This window comes from Haliaeetus albicilla, chromosome 1 (assembly GCF_947461875.1).
Source record: "Haliaeetus albicilla chromosome 1, bHalAlb1.1, whole genome shotgun sequence".
In the NCBI taxonomy this organism is placed as follows: Eukaryota; Metazoa; Chordata; class Aves; order Accipitriformes; family Accipitridae; genus Haliaeetus; species Haliaeetus albicilla.
In genome coordinates, this window is record NC_091483.1 from 18,697,878 (window position 1) to 18,714,943 (window position 17,066).

Sequence of the window (17,066 nt, forward strand, 5' to 3'; positions counted from 1 at the left end):
TCAAGTTGTGCCAGGAGAGGTTTAGGGTAGCTGTTAGGAAAAATTTCTTCACTGAGAGGGTTGTCAAGCACTGGAACAGGCTGCCCAGGGAAGTGGTGGAGTCCCCATCCCTGGAGGAATTTGAACGACGTGTAGACGTGGCGCTCGGGGGCCTGACTTACCAGTGGATGTGGCAGTGTGAGGCTGACGGTTGGACTCGCTGGCCCTAACGGTCTTTTCCAACCTAAACGATTCTGTGACTCTCTGAATCGGGACACGGCCGGGAGCTCCCCAGGAGACACCGATGACAGACCCACCGCCGCAGGGCCGCCCTTCGGCCACCGGGCGGCGCCGGCAGCAGCGCGCAGCCGGAGGGGGGCGGCACCGGGCGCTGCCGTTCCGCGCTCTGCGGGCCGAGCGCCGGCAGCGAGCAGCCGCCGACACCGCGACCGTGGGGCGGCGGCGGCGTCGTTTTCTTACCGGGAGGCAGCAACGAGGGCGGCAGCGTCGCCTCGCAGGCGCCGCAGCGCCGCATTGCCGTTACCGGCGGACGGCGACGTGGAGCGCGGCGGTGCCTCCACGCATGCGCGCCGTCCCTCCTGCAATACCGCCTTTCCGTCGCCAGACGGCAGCGGTGAGCAAGAAGGGCGAGACATGGCGCATGCGCGACACCAGACACTCTCCCCCCAGTATGGCGTTTCGGTGGCCAGGCGGCAACGGGGGGGGGGGGGGGGGGGCCGATGGTGCGCGCCACTGCGCATGCGCCCTGGGGCGGAGGGGAAGGCCGCAGAAAACCACGCGAAACCGGCAACAAAACCGCACCGGGGGCCGCGGCGGTAGCCAAGGCTACGCTTCGCCGCACGAGCCCGAGACCAGCACGGCCACTCGGTAGCCGGGTGCCGGAAAACCGCTCCTGCCGGCACGCCCAGGCAGCCAGCACGGCCGGCCGGAGCCCCCCGCGGCCCCGGGACTACATTTCCCGGCATGCCGCGGGACGCAGCCCTGCCTGCTTTCTGACCCTGCTGGGACACCGTTGTCGTTCCCCGCCGCCCGCCTCGGGGCTTTCCCCCGGACCCGGCGGTCGATCGCGGGGCCCCGCTAACCGGACCCAGACGCCCCCCCCCCCACCCCCGAAGTGCAGGTTTCACGGTGGTCGCATAGCTCAAGTCTGCTACAGGTAGCTTTGCTGGGCAGCGTGAAGGGAAATAAATACAGCCTGGTTTCAGAAAGATGCTGCTTTTCGTCCTGCGTTAACAGGTGATTGAGAAAGCTTGCTTTGCTCTACTGGGGAGGCACTGCAGAAAAGCAGCGTCTCAGCCGTTTCCTTTTCCTTCAGAATACCTAAGCAAGGCAGACAAGTGTTACAGCACTAAAGGCAGTTCTTACGTGGTAATTACTCTGAGATACTTAACTTACTATTACGGTCTTAGTCCCTTTCCCACCTAAGGCGTTGAAAAATTCCTGTTTCTACTAGAGTATCGTCAAGCACGTCTTCATAAACTGCTGCTTGGTATAGAAGCACACCACGACGCTGCAGGAGCGCTGCAGCGTTGTTTCTGTCCTGTTACTTTACTCGCTGTGGAGTTTTGTTCTCCACCTTTCTTCCATAAAGCGGGCAGCACAAGATGTGCCATCCAAGCAACTTTTGGGGGCTTACCTCAGCTTTCTCTTGTCTTCGTGAGCCAGCTGTGTTGGGATACGGACCCTACACGTGTCTCCAATAGACCAGAAAGCCTGCACGCAGAAGTCACCAAGCAGCAGCCAACCTTCAGATAGCTTCTTCCCAGGTGACGCAGCATCTTGCACTCACCTGTCCTTAGACCGGTACTTGCTAGTACCGGGTGCGATACAGGGGTCTGTGCTTCTGGGTCAAACATACACCTCCAGGGGTTGCCACAGTATTCCAGCCTCCTCACACCTGTGAGGATGGCTTTGGGCCTGCAGTCCAGAGAAGGAAACCTTTTTCAACTTAATCCATAAAAAAAAAAAAGACAGAAAATAACTACAGGTGGTAGGTACCAGTATTACTTGATATTCTTAAAATAAGAATGGCTGGTAGTTGTGTATTGATGACCCCTAACAGTCTATCTCAGCACATCTGTAAGGAGTGAAACGCCTCATTCCTTCAGGCCAGAAAATGTTTTTAGTCTCAAAATGGAGACTTAGCCCAGTCCACCCATATGGAGATGTTCAGCTGGAGGCATGATGGTGTTGGCTTTCTTGTGGACTGTTTTCTCCAGAATAAGTGTGATCCAGTCAGCAACAACCAGCCAGTGTGCAACCTTCCCCTTTCTCAGCAGGTTTCATGACTATGTGACATCAGCCTACAGCAGTCTCAGAGACTCTATCAGGGAAGCTCCACGCTTCTGGCCTGCGAGTCCAGAGCCCATGTGGTCCAGAAATGCCTAAGCAGTCAACCCTGCTTCATAGGCTGCTCGACTGATGTTTATTTGCCCAGTCGGTCTTTGTAATGCCGAAAGGCCTGCTTGACTCAACATCAGTGTGCCACTTCCCAGCACAGTAGTTTGCATCTCTAGCCAGAAATCGGTACTTTTCTCCATGGGCCATGGCACAGCACTAAGCTTTTCGATTGGCTTAACGCAGGGCATGCAACCTCACATTGAAAACACAGCAAGACATACAGACCAGGAGTAAGCTTCCTACCTAGGAGGCGTAAAGGCTAATAGCATGGCGAGTGCTGAGAGTGCTGTTTTAACTCCTTCATTACTGAGCTGAAGTTCAACTGAAGCCACTGTTGGAAGTTTGAGCGAAGCAGCAGCCAGCAGTGTCAGCAAATGCTGGATATCTTACCTTTGCACAGGAAACCCAAGGAAGTAAAAACATGTTTGAGTGCCACACAAAAAATCAACTCACACAGGGAAGAGTGAGCAGGCAGTCTCTGACTCCCTTGGGTCTGTATGCTGCTGTCTGAGGGATCCCTTCTGGACTTGGCTCGCCAAGTTTTCAGCAAGCCTTGAGCCAACCTCGAGTGTTCTCCTACCTGACTTGGTCTCTCTGTCCCTGTAGGACAGACTTGAGCGCATCCCAGGACAGGTTGTGTGAAGCGGCCCACCCGCTGTATTTGGGTGCCCCAGTGGACAGGAATACCTCTGCTTCTTACAGTTTCTGGTGAAGCCACCTTGCCTGGGGCAGTAGCAAAGTCTAATGATTGCCCTTACCCAGATGGAGACCTGAAGCACAGGTTTTGCTGAGGCAGAGTTGTCTGAGAATGGGGTACCCAGGGAAGCCAAATACCCGAACTACTGCTGCCTGTGGGCAGCACTACTCCAGCACCACCCTGGGGGTATCCCTCAGAGACCAAACTGGAGCAGGGAATTTAAAAATGGGTTTTCCAACTGTTGGCTCCTGTGGCACTGTATAGCCTCCTTATGAACACTGCTGGTGGGGGGAAACCACAGCCCTGGCAAGGAACAGGACGCAACAGCAGAGGTCGTGTATGTCACCCATGGGCTGCAGAGAGTCTCAGCAGGACTTGGCCAGTACTTGTGCTTTGTGCTGTTTTCTTCGTGGAGTTTGCGTTCGCAGAGTCTTTTCAATAAAAGGAAAATACCTTCTAGTACAAATCTATGCAATAGAAATTGCAGTGCGACTTATTTAACTGACATGCAGGTCATGTTACATGATTTATTTCTGTACTAGATTCCGAGGTTATATTTAATGTGCCCTTTGGATTCTCCCTGGGAACGAGGAAGGCAGATGAGCGGACACACATGTTAGAAGAAATGCTGTTTTCAGAGCTGGTCTCAATGACTAGCAGCAAGACACAAAAGTAATTTTGTCAGTAATGCATTTACAAAAATACTGCATTTCCAGTAGAGCAGGCGATGACTCCCCCGTACAGACACGGGAACAAGGGAGGAAAGGGTATTAGAATAACTTTGCAGCCCATCTGCCATCTCACCCCCAGTTTTTGCTATTGCCCAAGGTGTGTATGGGCTGCAAATACTCAGATACCCCTTAGTCTGGCCTTTGAGTGGGTTTAGCTTTCTTTCTTGTCAAGACACTTTTGTCTTCAAACAGTCTTCCCATAAAGTACTTCCCGTAAACTGCAGTTTTAATTGCAGCACAATTAAAGAGGTGGTTGGCAAGCTGGTGTTGTCCAAAGATGTGAAGTGGGTGGCTGTAGCACTGTTTTGCCCTCAGACTGCAGGTAAACCTGTCAGTCTTATTTTGGTGGAGTGCCAAGGACCAGCCTTCAGACTAGCCAGGGAGCACTTGCTGAATGGGTAGGGAGGCATGTAATGAAAAGCTGACTCAATGCCACAGTGGTACTGCATTTGTAATTCTATGCCTGGTTCTATGAAAGGCCCCGATTCTTGAGAAGAAAGTGCAAGGAGGTCCCCTAACCACAATGTCCTAACTAAACCTACTCTCCTTTAGCACCCTGCAAGTAAAACCAAATGGGTAAGTTACCTGAAAATCTCCACAGCAGCCTAGTCATTCCAGATAAACACCTGCACAGCACGACAGACAGGTTTTCTTAGTGTCAGGCAATTAAATCTCTATTGAGGTATAAATCAAAACACCAGCTTACAAATTATCATCATAAAACGTGGCTGGAGGTTATGTTTCCCTGTTTCTTTTCTGCAGTTTACTAACATTGGATCTTGCTGGAATATGCTCTCTTAGATTTGTCAGAGAGTAAGTCAGAAATTGAATTCAGGTATATGGATGAGTCTTAAAATCTTGAAAATAATATTGTGAACATTTGTTGAAGCTGCTTGTGGTTTCATTGGTTGGATATTATATTCACTTGAATCCATTTCATATTATTATGTGGATGTATGCACAGACATAAAGCTATCAGATGTGTTACAGCTACTCATTGTGTTTGCCTTTGAAGTGTCTGAAGGTCTGTCCTGTCAGCTGGATTGTCCACCTGTGACTGATAGCCCTCCTTCCCTGATTTATATGTGTTGAGAAAGTACCCAACAAGGAGCTGGGCCATCTGCGAACAGGTGTCTCGTCTTGATTTCTTACTGTCATAGACTGAGGTCTGTGAAATTCAACTTTGCTGCACTACAGAATTACTTAAGCGCATTACCTTGCCCTTTGAGACAAACAAATTAAATTTGCTGCAGATGAGGTATATTGTGTTGTACTGGGCACTCTGCCTTTTCTTTATTTCATCCTTACAACATGAAAGCATTCACTGAAAGAAGATGGAATCATACTGTCTGCATTAAGTGACGTTTTACTGTGCAGGTCATGCTGGAGTCCTGTTAATTTCCATCTCTCTTATGTTGTTTCTAGTCAGATGTTTTAGAAATGCCAGTAATAAATAAGGGTAATATTTTGTATGGCTTTGTCATATATTTTGAATGTCGTTTGTGCAAAGGTCAAGCGTTCCTATGTGGTCAACAAGTGATAAGCAACATTTAATAACGTGCCATTTAAAATGAGTTAGTTAAAAGGCAGTCTAAAAGTGCTGCTTTTCTAAAGGCTCACACAGTAATACACTGAATTCAGAAACAGGTATGTTGTGACTGCTGTGGTAAGTGGAGGCCTCAGACAGCGCAGAGGCCAAGCAAAAAGAGACAAGAGGCGCCTGTGGACAAGAGGAGGTACAAATCTTGCAGAAACAGCAGGCAACTCAACTTACCTTGAATAGGGTATTAATGGTGACCCTAACAGCTGGTCTTCTGGTCTTGGCTCCCCCGAAATGAAGACCCAGGGTCCATGTGTTCTGTGTGCTTGGAGTACTGGTTATCAGCCCCTGCTGAGATGTCTTGGGGAACAGCAGGGTCTCCTTCTCAGCTGCCCAGTGTCTGCTTAGGGACACTGCAGCATGCAGAAAGGATCCTCTGCTCCGGCTCTGCAGTTTCAGTCCAGACCTAAAGCAGCATATTGGAAAAGATGCACTCTAGCATCTCATTCATTGATTACACTGTGATTTAGGACTGACAGCTGTTAAGAGAGAAGCAGCAGCATGTGTACATGTTTTTGTTTGTTGCAAGGGCATTTAAAAACAGACCTTGTAAATCCTCAAACAACGGTGGTGATGGCAGCGTGCAAACACAACGCACTCTGCTATGTGTAAGAGGGAACTCTGTCCAACCATAGCTGGAGCATGATGAACGCAGGGAGGAAGGAAATGGGGCCGGAGGGGGGTAGATTTAATAAAAGTTAAATGTACTTTCATGGAGCATCTTGGCTGGTTCTGTTCTACAGTAAAAACTTTACTGGTGTCAGTAAGAAAATTCGCATTGATTTCACTGCTATGAGACACCCCCTCCACCAAAAAAAAAAGTTCTGGAAAAGAACAGGAGGTACTGAGTGTCATTAATTCCCCATGGAAGTACATTGTTGAAGAAGCATCATGGCTTGCGGACTCAAGCAGTCAGTAAAAGCACTACACTTAGAGTTGAGCAAGATACACTGGATGTGCCTGACAGTACTGTGTTTCGCTAAAGAATGGTTGTACTTCCATGCACGTCCTGCACCTCTCCAAGATGTTACCTGAATGTAGGCTGACCCATGCATACATTTTCTTATTTGTGGCACCAAGCATAAACAGGTTTTTGCTTATTTCAATACATGGATCAAGCCATATTAGAAAAACAGTTGTTTCATGGTGGTGTAGAAAAAGAGGAGATCTTAAATACAGGCTGGGGGGCAACCTGAAACCCCAAATGAGAGAAAGAACATAATCACACGCAGATGCAACTGCACAAAATGACTCACCTGGAAGGCAGAGACAGAACAGGCCAAACAGCTCACAAGGGTCTCCAGGAGCAAAGACCCAAGGTGCGTGGAGTTAGGACATGTGAGAACCCACGAGGGAACACTTCTGTTTACCCAGCTTTTCCCAGTCGATTGAATAACCTCCGGCATTTCATTATTCACCCAGGACTACATCTGGGCCAGGCTTGCCCAGATTTAGAATACAATAGGTGACAGACTGAATCAGGATTAGCATTCCCTTAGCTAGATGCAAAAAACAGGTAAGCTCTGCCACCTCTTGTCACAGTAGAGCCAAGAATTAAGGAGCCATTCTTCATTTTTGTTTTCATCAATATTTACTGTCATATGTGCAACTCTTTTCAAAACCGGCTTCTGAATTACCCTCCACTTGGTCTTGAAAATATTCAAATAATATTCCTAAATATCATGCTAGATAGTTAATCCTGCTCAGGTGAATAGAAGCAAGCAGAGTAAGCACAGTCTGACATTTAACAGTGTAAGCATGGCATCTCCACTCCTTGAACAAAGCTAAATGCAGATATTCTCTCCCTCTCCCTGTATTGTGTTGCCCTGAAAACTAAACAGACTTTTTCCTTCAAATGTTGACAATATAATTTGTTTCTTTGTGCTGAAGAGATTACATGAAAAGGCAGAAGCAGGATTAATTTACTGCTGAGGTAAGGGGATGGAGTCCTGTTGATTTCAGCTGAGCTGTGTGCTCTCTTGCATCAGTGGAGGATTTGAACCTGAAGCTGAAGATGCATTTTTGAAGGTGAAACTGATCTTCTGAAAATGGGGAAATGCTTCCATAGTAACTAACTGCATGGGGCTTGATGACTTGGACTTCCCATCAGCAAATCCTTCCAGCTTCAAAACATTTTCAGGGATTTTTTTGCCCATAAACAATCATTATTACTTACTACCACAATTACCGTAACACCTTGAAGACTTGGAAGACCATTGTCTTCAGCACTGCACAGAAGCCCAGTCAGAATAAATCCCAAGCTAATGCCTGCTCACTGCCATCCATCAGGATGACAGCAGCTCCTTTTTGTAAGTTTTTTCCATGTGACACTATGCCTTTCTAACAGCAAAGAGTTGTTTCTCTGGCCGCAGCTGGAGAAGGCTGGGACAGTTTCGTGTTAGTGGGCACCAGGGAAGGATCAGCACAAATGGTGCTCAAGGCAGCTCTGGTGGGTTGACCCTGGCTGGATGCCAGGTGCCCACAATTTACACACAATCCACCCCTAGTCCCTTCACCACAATTACAACAACATAAATTCCCCACAATCACTCTGCTCTTCGCTCTCTAGCTGCGTTCAGTCCATGTTTTGCCTGTTACCTCTCCCAATTACTATCCTTATCTCGAATTCCTCATGCTCCACATTGGGTGCCAAAAAGGACTGTGGTGGGTTGACAATGGTTGGATGCCAGGTGCCCACCAAAATCACTCTATCATTTGCCTCAACTGGCCCAGGGAGAGAAAATATACCAAAAGGCTCATGGGTCAAGATAAGGACAGTTTAATAAAGCAAAAGCAAAGGTTGCACACAAAAGCAAAGGAAAACAAAAGATTTTATTCCCTACTTCCCATCAGAAGGTGATGTCTGGCCACTTCCCAGGAAGCAGGGCTTCAATATGCATAGCAGTTGCTCCAGAAGACAAACATAAATAACAAATGCCCCACAGCACCGCAGGGGGACAGGGAATGGGGGTTGCAGTTAGTTCATCACATGCTGTTTCTGCTGCTCCTTCCTCCTCAGGGGGAGGACTCCTCACAATCTTCCCCTGCTCCAGCGTGGGGCCCCTCCCATGGGAGACAGTCCTCCACAAACTTTTCCGATGTGAGTCTTTCCCACAGGCTGCTGTTCTTCACAAACTGCTCCAGCATGGGTCCCCTGTGGGGTCCCAAGTCCTGCCAGCAAACCTACTCCACTGTGGGCTCCTCTTCCATGGGTTCACAGGTCCTGCCAGGAGCCTGCTCCAGCACAGGCTTCCCATGGGGTCATAGCCTCCTTCGGGCATCCACCTGCTCCAGCGTGGGGTCCTCCCCAGGCTGCAGGTGGCTATCTGTTCCACCATGGATCTCCCTGGGCTGCTGGGGCACAGCCTGCCTCACCATAGTCTTCCCCGCGGGCTGCAGGGGAATCTCTGCTCTGGCACCTGGAGCACCTCCTCCCACTCCTTCTTCACTGTCCTTGGTGTCTGCAGGGTTGTTTCTCTTACATGTTCTCACTCCTCTCTCCGCCTGCAGTTTCTGTTGCACGGGGCGGGGGGGTTCCCCCTTCTTAAATATGTTGTCACAGAGGCACTACCACCGTCACTGATGGGCTTGGCCTTGGCCAGCGGTGGGTCTGTCTTGGAGCTGGCTGGCATTGGCTCTGTCGAACACAGGGGAAGCTTCTAGCAGCTTCTCACAGAAGCCAGCCCTGTGCATCCCCCCCACTACCAAAACCTTGCCATGCAAACCCAATACAGCCATACACATTAGGCAGGGCACTCCTGTAATCCTCCTCATTCTTGAAGGAAACCAACAGCAGCAAGAAAGGTGCCCTCACATTTCCACAAAGCTTCACATTAGCTATGCACAACGCTGACAATATAGGGAGTTATGTGCAATGCAGTAACGAGCTGGCTGCTCAGCCTTACACTGCTCATGGACCTGTACCCTCCTCGACACCTAGCCCAGGAGCTAGTCCAGCCTTTGCTGAACTCATCACAGCTGCTCCTGTGATCACCCTTACAATGCTCCCACTGACACTGAGAAGCCTTCTTGCCCCTGCTTTGCAGATGAGAAGTGACGATAAAGCCATGACTATGAAGTAAAGCGAGGACTCAGCCACAGGCTTGGGTCATCTCGCTGAAAAAGCTTTAAGTTGATGCTTCACACCTCTGATATCCTAGAGAAAGAGCTTGTTATTGCAAATGAACTGACAAAATAACCAGTTTCTGCATCTTACCTCAACCAGTAAAAAGTGCAATTCCCCATAGTCTCTCAGCAGTAGACTCAGTTGTGGTTGTTCTCAGCATCCTTACTCCATGTGCATCTAGCTGTTTGTCCCTACTATCCACCTTGTCCCCCAGGGTTAATAATCTGATTCATGCACTAAACTGATCTGACTTTTAAAATAACAAAAAATGGCAGAAGATGTCAGCAGCAGAGAGTCTGCAAGTGCAGAATCCCAGCAACTACGCTGCACCCCAGATTCCCACTAACTGTAACAGGCCCATACAGAAGGTAGATGGCAACGTAGGCAAAGATCACACATTGAATGCAGCGGTATGTTGCTTACACACGGTACTTCTACGTGATGCTCTAATGCCAAAAACAAACAAAAGATTACACACTGCTGAAGCTTTCATTCAGTGCTGGACGTGATTTTGAACACATCCATCTTCCTGTGGACCCAATCCAGTCCGCGCTAAGTCAGCATGAGGATTCTCAGAAGTTTCCGTATGCTTTGGGTCAGACCCTATAAGCTGACAGGTTCATTTGTAAACACAAGATTTCATGGAATCATCTATATTACAAAATGATGCTACAGGATTTCATTTTGCATGCGGGCCCTGTGCTTTTTGGTTTTTTACAAACACACATTTTAACTTCAGTATTGCCTCAGTTTTTGTCTTACAGAAGAGGCATGGATTTATAACACTGAATGCCTATTATCCTATTCTTCCTATTTGCTCTTAGAAAGAAGTAGTAACCCTTTCCAAAACAGCAGGCAGTGGTTGTATTAACAACAACTAAGCAAAGAGGAGTATACCATCAACAGGAAATAAAAACTGCTATTAAGTACAATAATGCCATAGCCTGGGTAACACATGAGCTGACTTCTGCATGATTTCTACCTTCAGAAATTTCTGCTGATTTCTGCCTTCAAAACCACAAATACAAAGTAGCAACCACTGTCAAAAAGCACTCTCTTTTTCTGTGTAAGTGCTATAAAAGCGTTTCTCCTGAGAGTTACAGAAGGAAAAGCATGGCCAAGCAAGATATTCCTACAGAGCAGACTTACCTAAAGAAACACAAGTATCAGAATACTCTTAAAGGATGCTCGCCAGGGATTACCTCACTTTACCAGCCTATTTTCCAAGTCACCCAAAAAAGGCCACCACAGCCCAGCACTGAAGGTCAACAGGCTATTTCAGACCAATGGTGCCGTGACTGTTAGAGACATGGGCACTGGCAGTCTCTCTTTTTCGCTCTTGAATACTCGCTCCAATTTTAGCTCAGGCACAGAAGCCAGAGAAGCTGCCTGTCTCTCAAGGCAACACCCTGCTTAATTCATTTAGGAGTCTCTTGGTAGGACTTGGCACTTCCCACCGCACACAGAAACCCAGACCTCCTGGGTGCCAGGATAGAGTGAAAGAACTCACCGTATTCAGCACTGTACGCACTGAGGGCACAGCAGGCAGTTTCACGTGCTACGCTAGATCTGCCTCTGTGCCTCTGAACCATTTTAGAGAGAAGCCTCACATAGAGGCTTTGCAGCAACCAAGTCCCAAGATAACAAAGGCATGAAGTGAGGAGGCATCAGGAGAAAATAACCCTTACTCCTTATTCTATGGCTGCAGGCACAAGCTCTAACATTCCAGCCAGAAACAGAGAGAAGTCTGCCCCCAGAGACCCCAGCACTGCTGGGGCATCTGATCAGGCTCTCACAGGGCTGATGAAAAATGCCAGGTGAATGCCCTCCATTAGAATCCCTGTTAAACACATTTCCCCTAAGCAGTACTTTAAGATTCTCAGGTCAGTTCTCCTAAAGATGCCTTAAACCCCAGATGTCCATAGCAAGTAGGGAAGGCAACCCAAATCAGAATAAATAAATAACTGTAAAGCTTTGGAGGAGAGCAGAAGAGGTGCTTCTTTATATTAATGACACCTCCCCAGTTCTCCACCATTAACCCTGCTAATGGTTTTACATTCCTGTTGATCATAAACACTGAATATGGGATTGAAGGATAAATTATCTGATGCCCCAGACACTTGAGATAAAAGACCAAAAAAAAAAATGAGCTGTGCTCAGTTAAGAGCTGTGCTTGATACCTTTTTAAAAGGGAATCACAAGTCACTAGTATTTTCTTGGGGCAGTGGGCGGAGAGGTAGATGAATGAGAAATAAACCCCCCCATTCCTCACAGTTGCTGGATGAAAGAGCAGCCAATAGTGAGCAGGGCCAGCTCCTCCACCCATCGGGGCACCTATGCTAGCTCACCACCAAGAGGTGTGTCCTTGCATGTCTGGAAAAAAGTCTGGCAGGCAGCAAGCTTCCCTCTATGCTCCCCTGGCTGTTGGACAGCAAGGAACTGCGCATGACCTGGCAGTGTATTAAACAAGTGTCTTTAATATTGCAAAGCTGATCTGAACACAGCGTGATACTTAATAGCGTGGGTTGATCTCTAATGAAGAGCGGTTGCTACAGAAACCACTTAAAAGCCTGCTGTAAAATATTTGCCACATAGTCAAAAGCCAGAATAATTTCCTGCTGTCACATTACAACAGCTCTTCAAAGGTCATTAGGAATATTCTTTAATCATTAAGATAGAAATATGCTTGTGATTCCTCTCAGCAGACAGATGACTGAATTCTGATCTGGGATATTATCTTTGTAAAACTGAAGTCACGTCACTGAAACAAAATCAGCTGTGCTACTGCGCAGCCATTCCAGAGATCAGATTTTTCAGCTACGTATTTCTAATACAAGTTACCATGTCTGACATCCTAATGTTTCGAAGTATCACAACTTCTAACTTACAATACTTCACAATGGTTCAAGTTCAAGGACAAATTCAATTTGCACAGCTAAAATGCTGTAAATGGAGAATGCCAAAGGCACAATGTGGAGGGCTAGGAACATTCTCTTCTAACTCACTTTTTCCTGCATTAAGAGGACAGATTCTTCACTAGGGGCATAAAAAGCTCAGGAAAAGCCTTTTTTCTGTTCCCAGATAAACTGCCTGAATACTCAAAAGCCATTTAAAGTTTCAGGATAAACAAAACTACCATTTTTTTTATTTTCAGAAAACATGGTATACTGGGTCTGGCTGGGATGTAGTTAACTTTCCCCATAGTAGCCCTCATGGTGCTGTGCTTTGTATTTGTAGCTAGAGCAGTGTTGAAAACAGACCAGTGTTTTGGCTACTGCTGAGCAGTGCTGGCACTACTCACTGAGGAGGGGAAGTGATAGAGCAACTTGGTAGGTACCCGGTGGCCAGCCAAGATTAACCCACCACACCTGGGATCACTAAGTACAGAAACCTGACTTTTGTTTTAATGACTACAGCTAATCCTCTAGGCATGCTTTTGATCTGACTGTCCCAGAAAGTGTACAGTGTTTAGATACAGGAGTTTATTTTCCATCTTTACTGGGACAGAAGCACACCATGTCATCTGAATTGAGAGGAGTCCTGTGGCAACAGATGTGCAGCTGACTCCTGTCTTTCCTATGAAAGAGAACTGGTTTCGAGTGAGCAGTTTGATCTGGGTGCTCCTGTGAATCTGCTCAAGTTGCACCATAACTGTCCTGTTTCAGAATGCCTTCTGTCTCTGTGTAAGTCATGGGTCCCAAATGAGACAGAAACTTGTTGAGTAAAGTAACAAGAGGAAACGAGACTATCATATCCTAAAGTCTAAGGACACAAGGGAAGTCACATCACCCATAAAAATATAGAGGATGAGTTTGTGAATTAGGCATTGCGCATCATTTGAACAGTGCCCAAAATAATACGGTTTCACCTTTCTGTTTCTTGTTTCTACTCAGAACGCTTATTAGCTTTCTTAGTCATGTTTCAATGTTAACACTATTATTATTTATGCAAGGGCAATACCTGGAAGGAGTGCCAAAAAACGCATTTCCCTGCAAGAAAGAAGCTGCTTTTCACCCACACCCCGAGGACTGTGTGCAGTCAAGGAGAAGCAAGGAGAAGCATGGCTGCTCCACGAGGGCAGGCAGGCTGGGGATAAGGGTGGTGGTGAGGCAGGCAGGGACCTCACTGACAGCCTCATGGCACCTGAACAAGGAGATCCAGGCCAGCTGGTGACAGCAACAGGGGTCAGCCATGGTCCAAGGACCACCAAGCCTGACCATAGAGACAAGACAGGTCTGAGGTCAAGCCAGGAAGTTACATTAGCCAGGGAAGCCCAGGATCAGTGAGGTACATGGCCAGGCACAGGCATGCCTACAGCATAGTTCAGGCAAGGGCCTGAGCTTAAATTTGGTTCCTGAGCCAACGGACAGAGATCTTCGATAAGGTTTCCTGCAGCTCCTTTCCCAGCACCAAGGTCGGTGTTGACAGCCGTGCCGTGCCAGGGCTGGCCATGAGCACAGGCAGCCAAATGCCCACGGCAGGGGTAGAGCCTGTAGAGCTCCTTGGCACATTTAGGGTCTGAGAGCAGCCATGCATGCCTTTCCCACATTAGCTCACCTGATTTTGAAGGGCTGCCTTTGAAATGTGCCATGAAAAATGATAGCTGTTGCCAATTATTTGAAGGTCAGTGTTAAGAGGATGGCTACTTCCCTTTACCACACCCATGGGATGTTTTCTGGTCTATTCTGATCTGCTAGCAAACCTAGAGAGTACGGAGAGATAATTAGCTAGGAGTGTACCATAGGGAACAAATCTTCACTTATGAGGATAGGAAGCATGGTGAAAAAGTAACTTTTTCCACTTGTAATGTCAGGATTGCAGAGCATGTGCTGCTGATAAAAGCAGGGTGTTCAGAAGCAGTTCGCTCTGCGTTTCTAGCTTGATCTGAGATCTAATACGTGGACATTACAATGGACATTTCTTTTCCACCCACCCAAGAATCACAGCTGCTGTGTGTCCAGTTACAACGCCGGGCAGGACAGCATGCTAGCACACTGGCAGCCGATCTCTCTCTGCCCCGGGTAGTTTGGTTTGTTTTCCAGTCACATGAGGCAGTCAATTAAGGTTTTAGAATCCAAAGATGGAAGCATGCAGGAAAGAACAATGAGTAAAAAAGGGAAAATAGGTAGCAGGAGAGAAATAATGAGAAAAACAATACATGCAAATTGTGAAGGAAAAGGAGAACAAAATAAAGCAGAACGGGCAGCAGGAGAGGGAAAGGTCAGGAACATGATGGAGAAGCAAAACCAGAGGCAGTGAGACAGAAAAGAGCAAGAAAAATAATATTGCAGGAGGCCGAAATTCCTTGTTAGGAGAGCTGGAATCTAGAAAATTTAACTCATCCTTTAGGGAAAAAAAATGCAAGGGGAAAGTCCAAATTAACTGTTTGCAGTCAAAAACAAATGTTTCGTAGTACAAGTACTTGCCCTTCCTGTTCGTGAATTTTTTTGCCTCCTGTCCTCCAAGTGAGGTCAGAGGCCCCTCAAAGTACCAAGTGCTGCACCGTGGCCTATCCCCCCTGCCCTGCTCCCTCACCTATTCCCCTGTGGATCCTTACCGTTGTGCCCTGGCCTCGTCTTCAAGCCTGCTGCCTTCTCACAAAGCTCTTCTTACGCCTGCTGCCTCTTTTCTCCTGCCACTTCGAATTCCTGCTGTGGCCTCTTCAGCTGCCTTGCACTTACTTTCCAAAACCCTGTAAATATAAGAGCAGTTCCACTGCACATAAAGGCTCAGCATGAAACATTTATAATTTCCGTGCTGGCCTTCACTGCAAACTATCAAGGGCAGAAATTGCCTTTCAGCACTTGTGCCTAATAGCATAGAGGTTCCTGACACTTCTGGGAAGCCCCTGCTGGTACTGCTCGGTAAACAGCAATACCTGGTTTACAGGGTAACGTACTGTTTTCATTCTCAATAAATCACTGGGCTAGTTTGGATACAATTCTGTATGGATCACTCCTGCTCAGGAGAACTGCCGCTCTTTACCTCATGCCAGGGGAGCTGGTTTCCACGGAGCATTGTTTTTCCTTTGTCTCACTGAGGGCAAACAGGAACCAGGGAACAACCTGCAGTGACAGATGACAGCGTTGCTATCCCCAAAAGACTCACAGGGTCAAATTCCATTCTAAATGCTGAGTGGGACACCACACATCTGGAAACCAGAACAATCTGGTAGGTGCTACCATGCTTACCTACCTAACCCCTTCTCCTACAAGTAGACCCGTCCAGTGAGAGCTCTGAGGGGTTTTCTTGGTGCTTTTCTGGCCAGAAGCCGATGGATTTTGCAGTCAAGGCACATGGTGCTGTGGGCACTAGGACTGCTTAGCTGTCCCCTACTGAATACAAAAGGGAGACAGCTGACATCAAGCTTTGCTCGGAACATAGTAAAGATGACATTGCAGCGGATGATAAATATTAATGGCAGGTTTGACAGATTAAGGATGCCACCTAATAACAGCACTAGATATGGATACATAGGTCCAAGTTTTTAAGAATCTGTACTCACAGTCAGGAGACCGGAGAACTTGGTTTCCTGAAATATTGGTGCCTTTGTAAAGTCCCTAGTTGGGAAACTGAACATCAGTCTGTAAACCTACAGGTCCAGCATCCCATTTTACAGGGCTTTTTATAAGGTAATGTCAATCACAAAGAAAGGTTAGAGGAGATAATGTTCTTGAAATTTAAACAAACAAACCCCCCAAACTTCCTTACCTCACAAATATCTGGGATAAACTTGACAGTGAGCTCTTTAAGCTCCTATGGAAACTACGTCGCCCGCACTTTTCAGGTTTCTGTTTTCAAGTACTCTTGTCTCTAGTGGACAGCAGGAGGTCAATGGGAAAGTGTGTTTCAAAGGCTTTTGTAATTAGAGTCCACTGATTTGCCAAATTGCGTCAAAGGTCAAAGACTGTGTCAGTAGCACAGCGCCAGGCAAATGATCTCTTTAAACTGCCATTTGGACACGGGTCAAACAAGAAGGAGGCGGCAGGGCTTTTTTCATGGAAACAGCCGCCTCGGAGCAGCACGCTCAACTGTACGTTAAATCTATTGCCGTATTTTTCCTGAACAACATAAACACTTTTTTCTAAGGCCCTTTTGAGAAGCCCATGGGCCGTAGCTGCAGACACCGCCTGCCTGTCCTTGCAGTCGGCCTTGCCGCCTGGCCGGCGCCTTCGCCTCGGCCACGGCCATACCGGTCTCCGTCTCCCTCCTCCTCCTCCTCCTCCGGTCCCTCGCCCCTGCGAGGGGGAGGAGGGAGACAAGAGCCGCCTCCGCTGGAAAGGCGCGGCGCGGCGCGGCGAGAAGGCAGGCGCGGGGCCGCCACAGCACCCCCGGCAAGAGCCGCCTCAGGGCCTCACTCTCCCCGGGCCCGCCGGCTGCCGGCCTCCCCTGCTGCCCCTGGCGGCTGGTCCCTCACGGCCAACGGCCAACGGCCAACGGCGGGGCGGGGCGGGGGCGGGGGGGGAGGCTCGGCCGCCGCGGCGGCCGCCATTGGGGACGGCGGGGGGGGCA

General features: G+C 48.2%; 1 long non-coding RNA gene across 4 annotated transcripts; it reads right to left on the reverse strand.

Moving 5' to 3' along the window:
* Window positions 1-8,191: 8,191 nt before the first annotated feature.
* Window positions 8,192-16,944, reverse strand: LOC138685017 (uncharacterized). 4 transcript variants are annotated; one of them, XR_011324240.1, is made up of 5 exons: window positions 16,266-16,944; window positions 15,750-15,889; window positions 15,540-15,619; window positions 15,112-15,246; window positions 8,192-14,256 (listed from the first exon to the last, which is right to left on the reverse strand). It is a non-coding gene; the product is annotated as an uncharacterized lncRNA (long non-coding RNA). The 4 variants fall into 4 exon arrangements; XR_011324238.1 differs by lacking the exon at window positions 15,112-15,246 and having other exon boundaries at window positions 15,750-15,886; XR_011324236.1 differs by lacking the exon at window positions 15,112-15,246.
* Window positions 16,945-17,066: the final 122 nt, after the last annotated feature.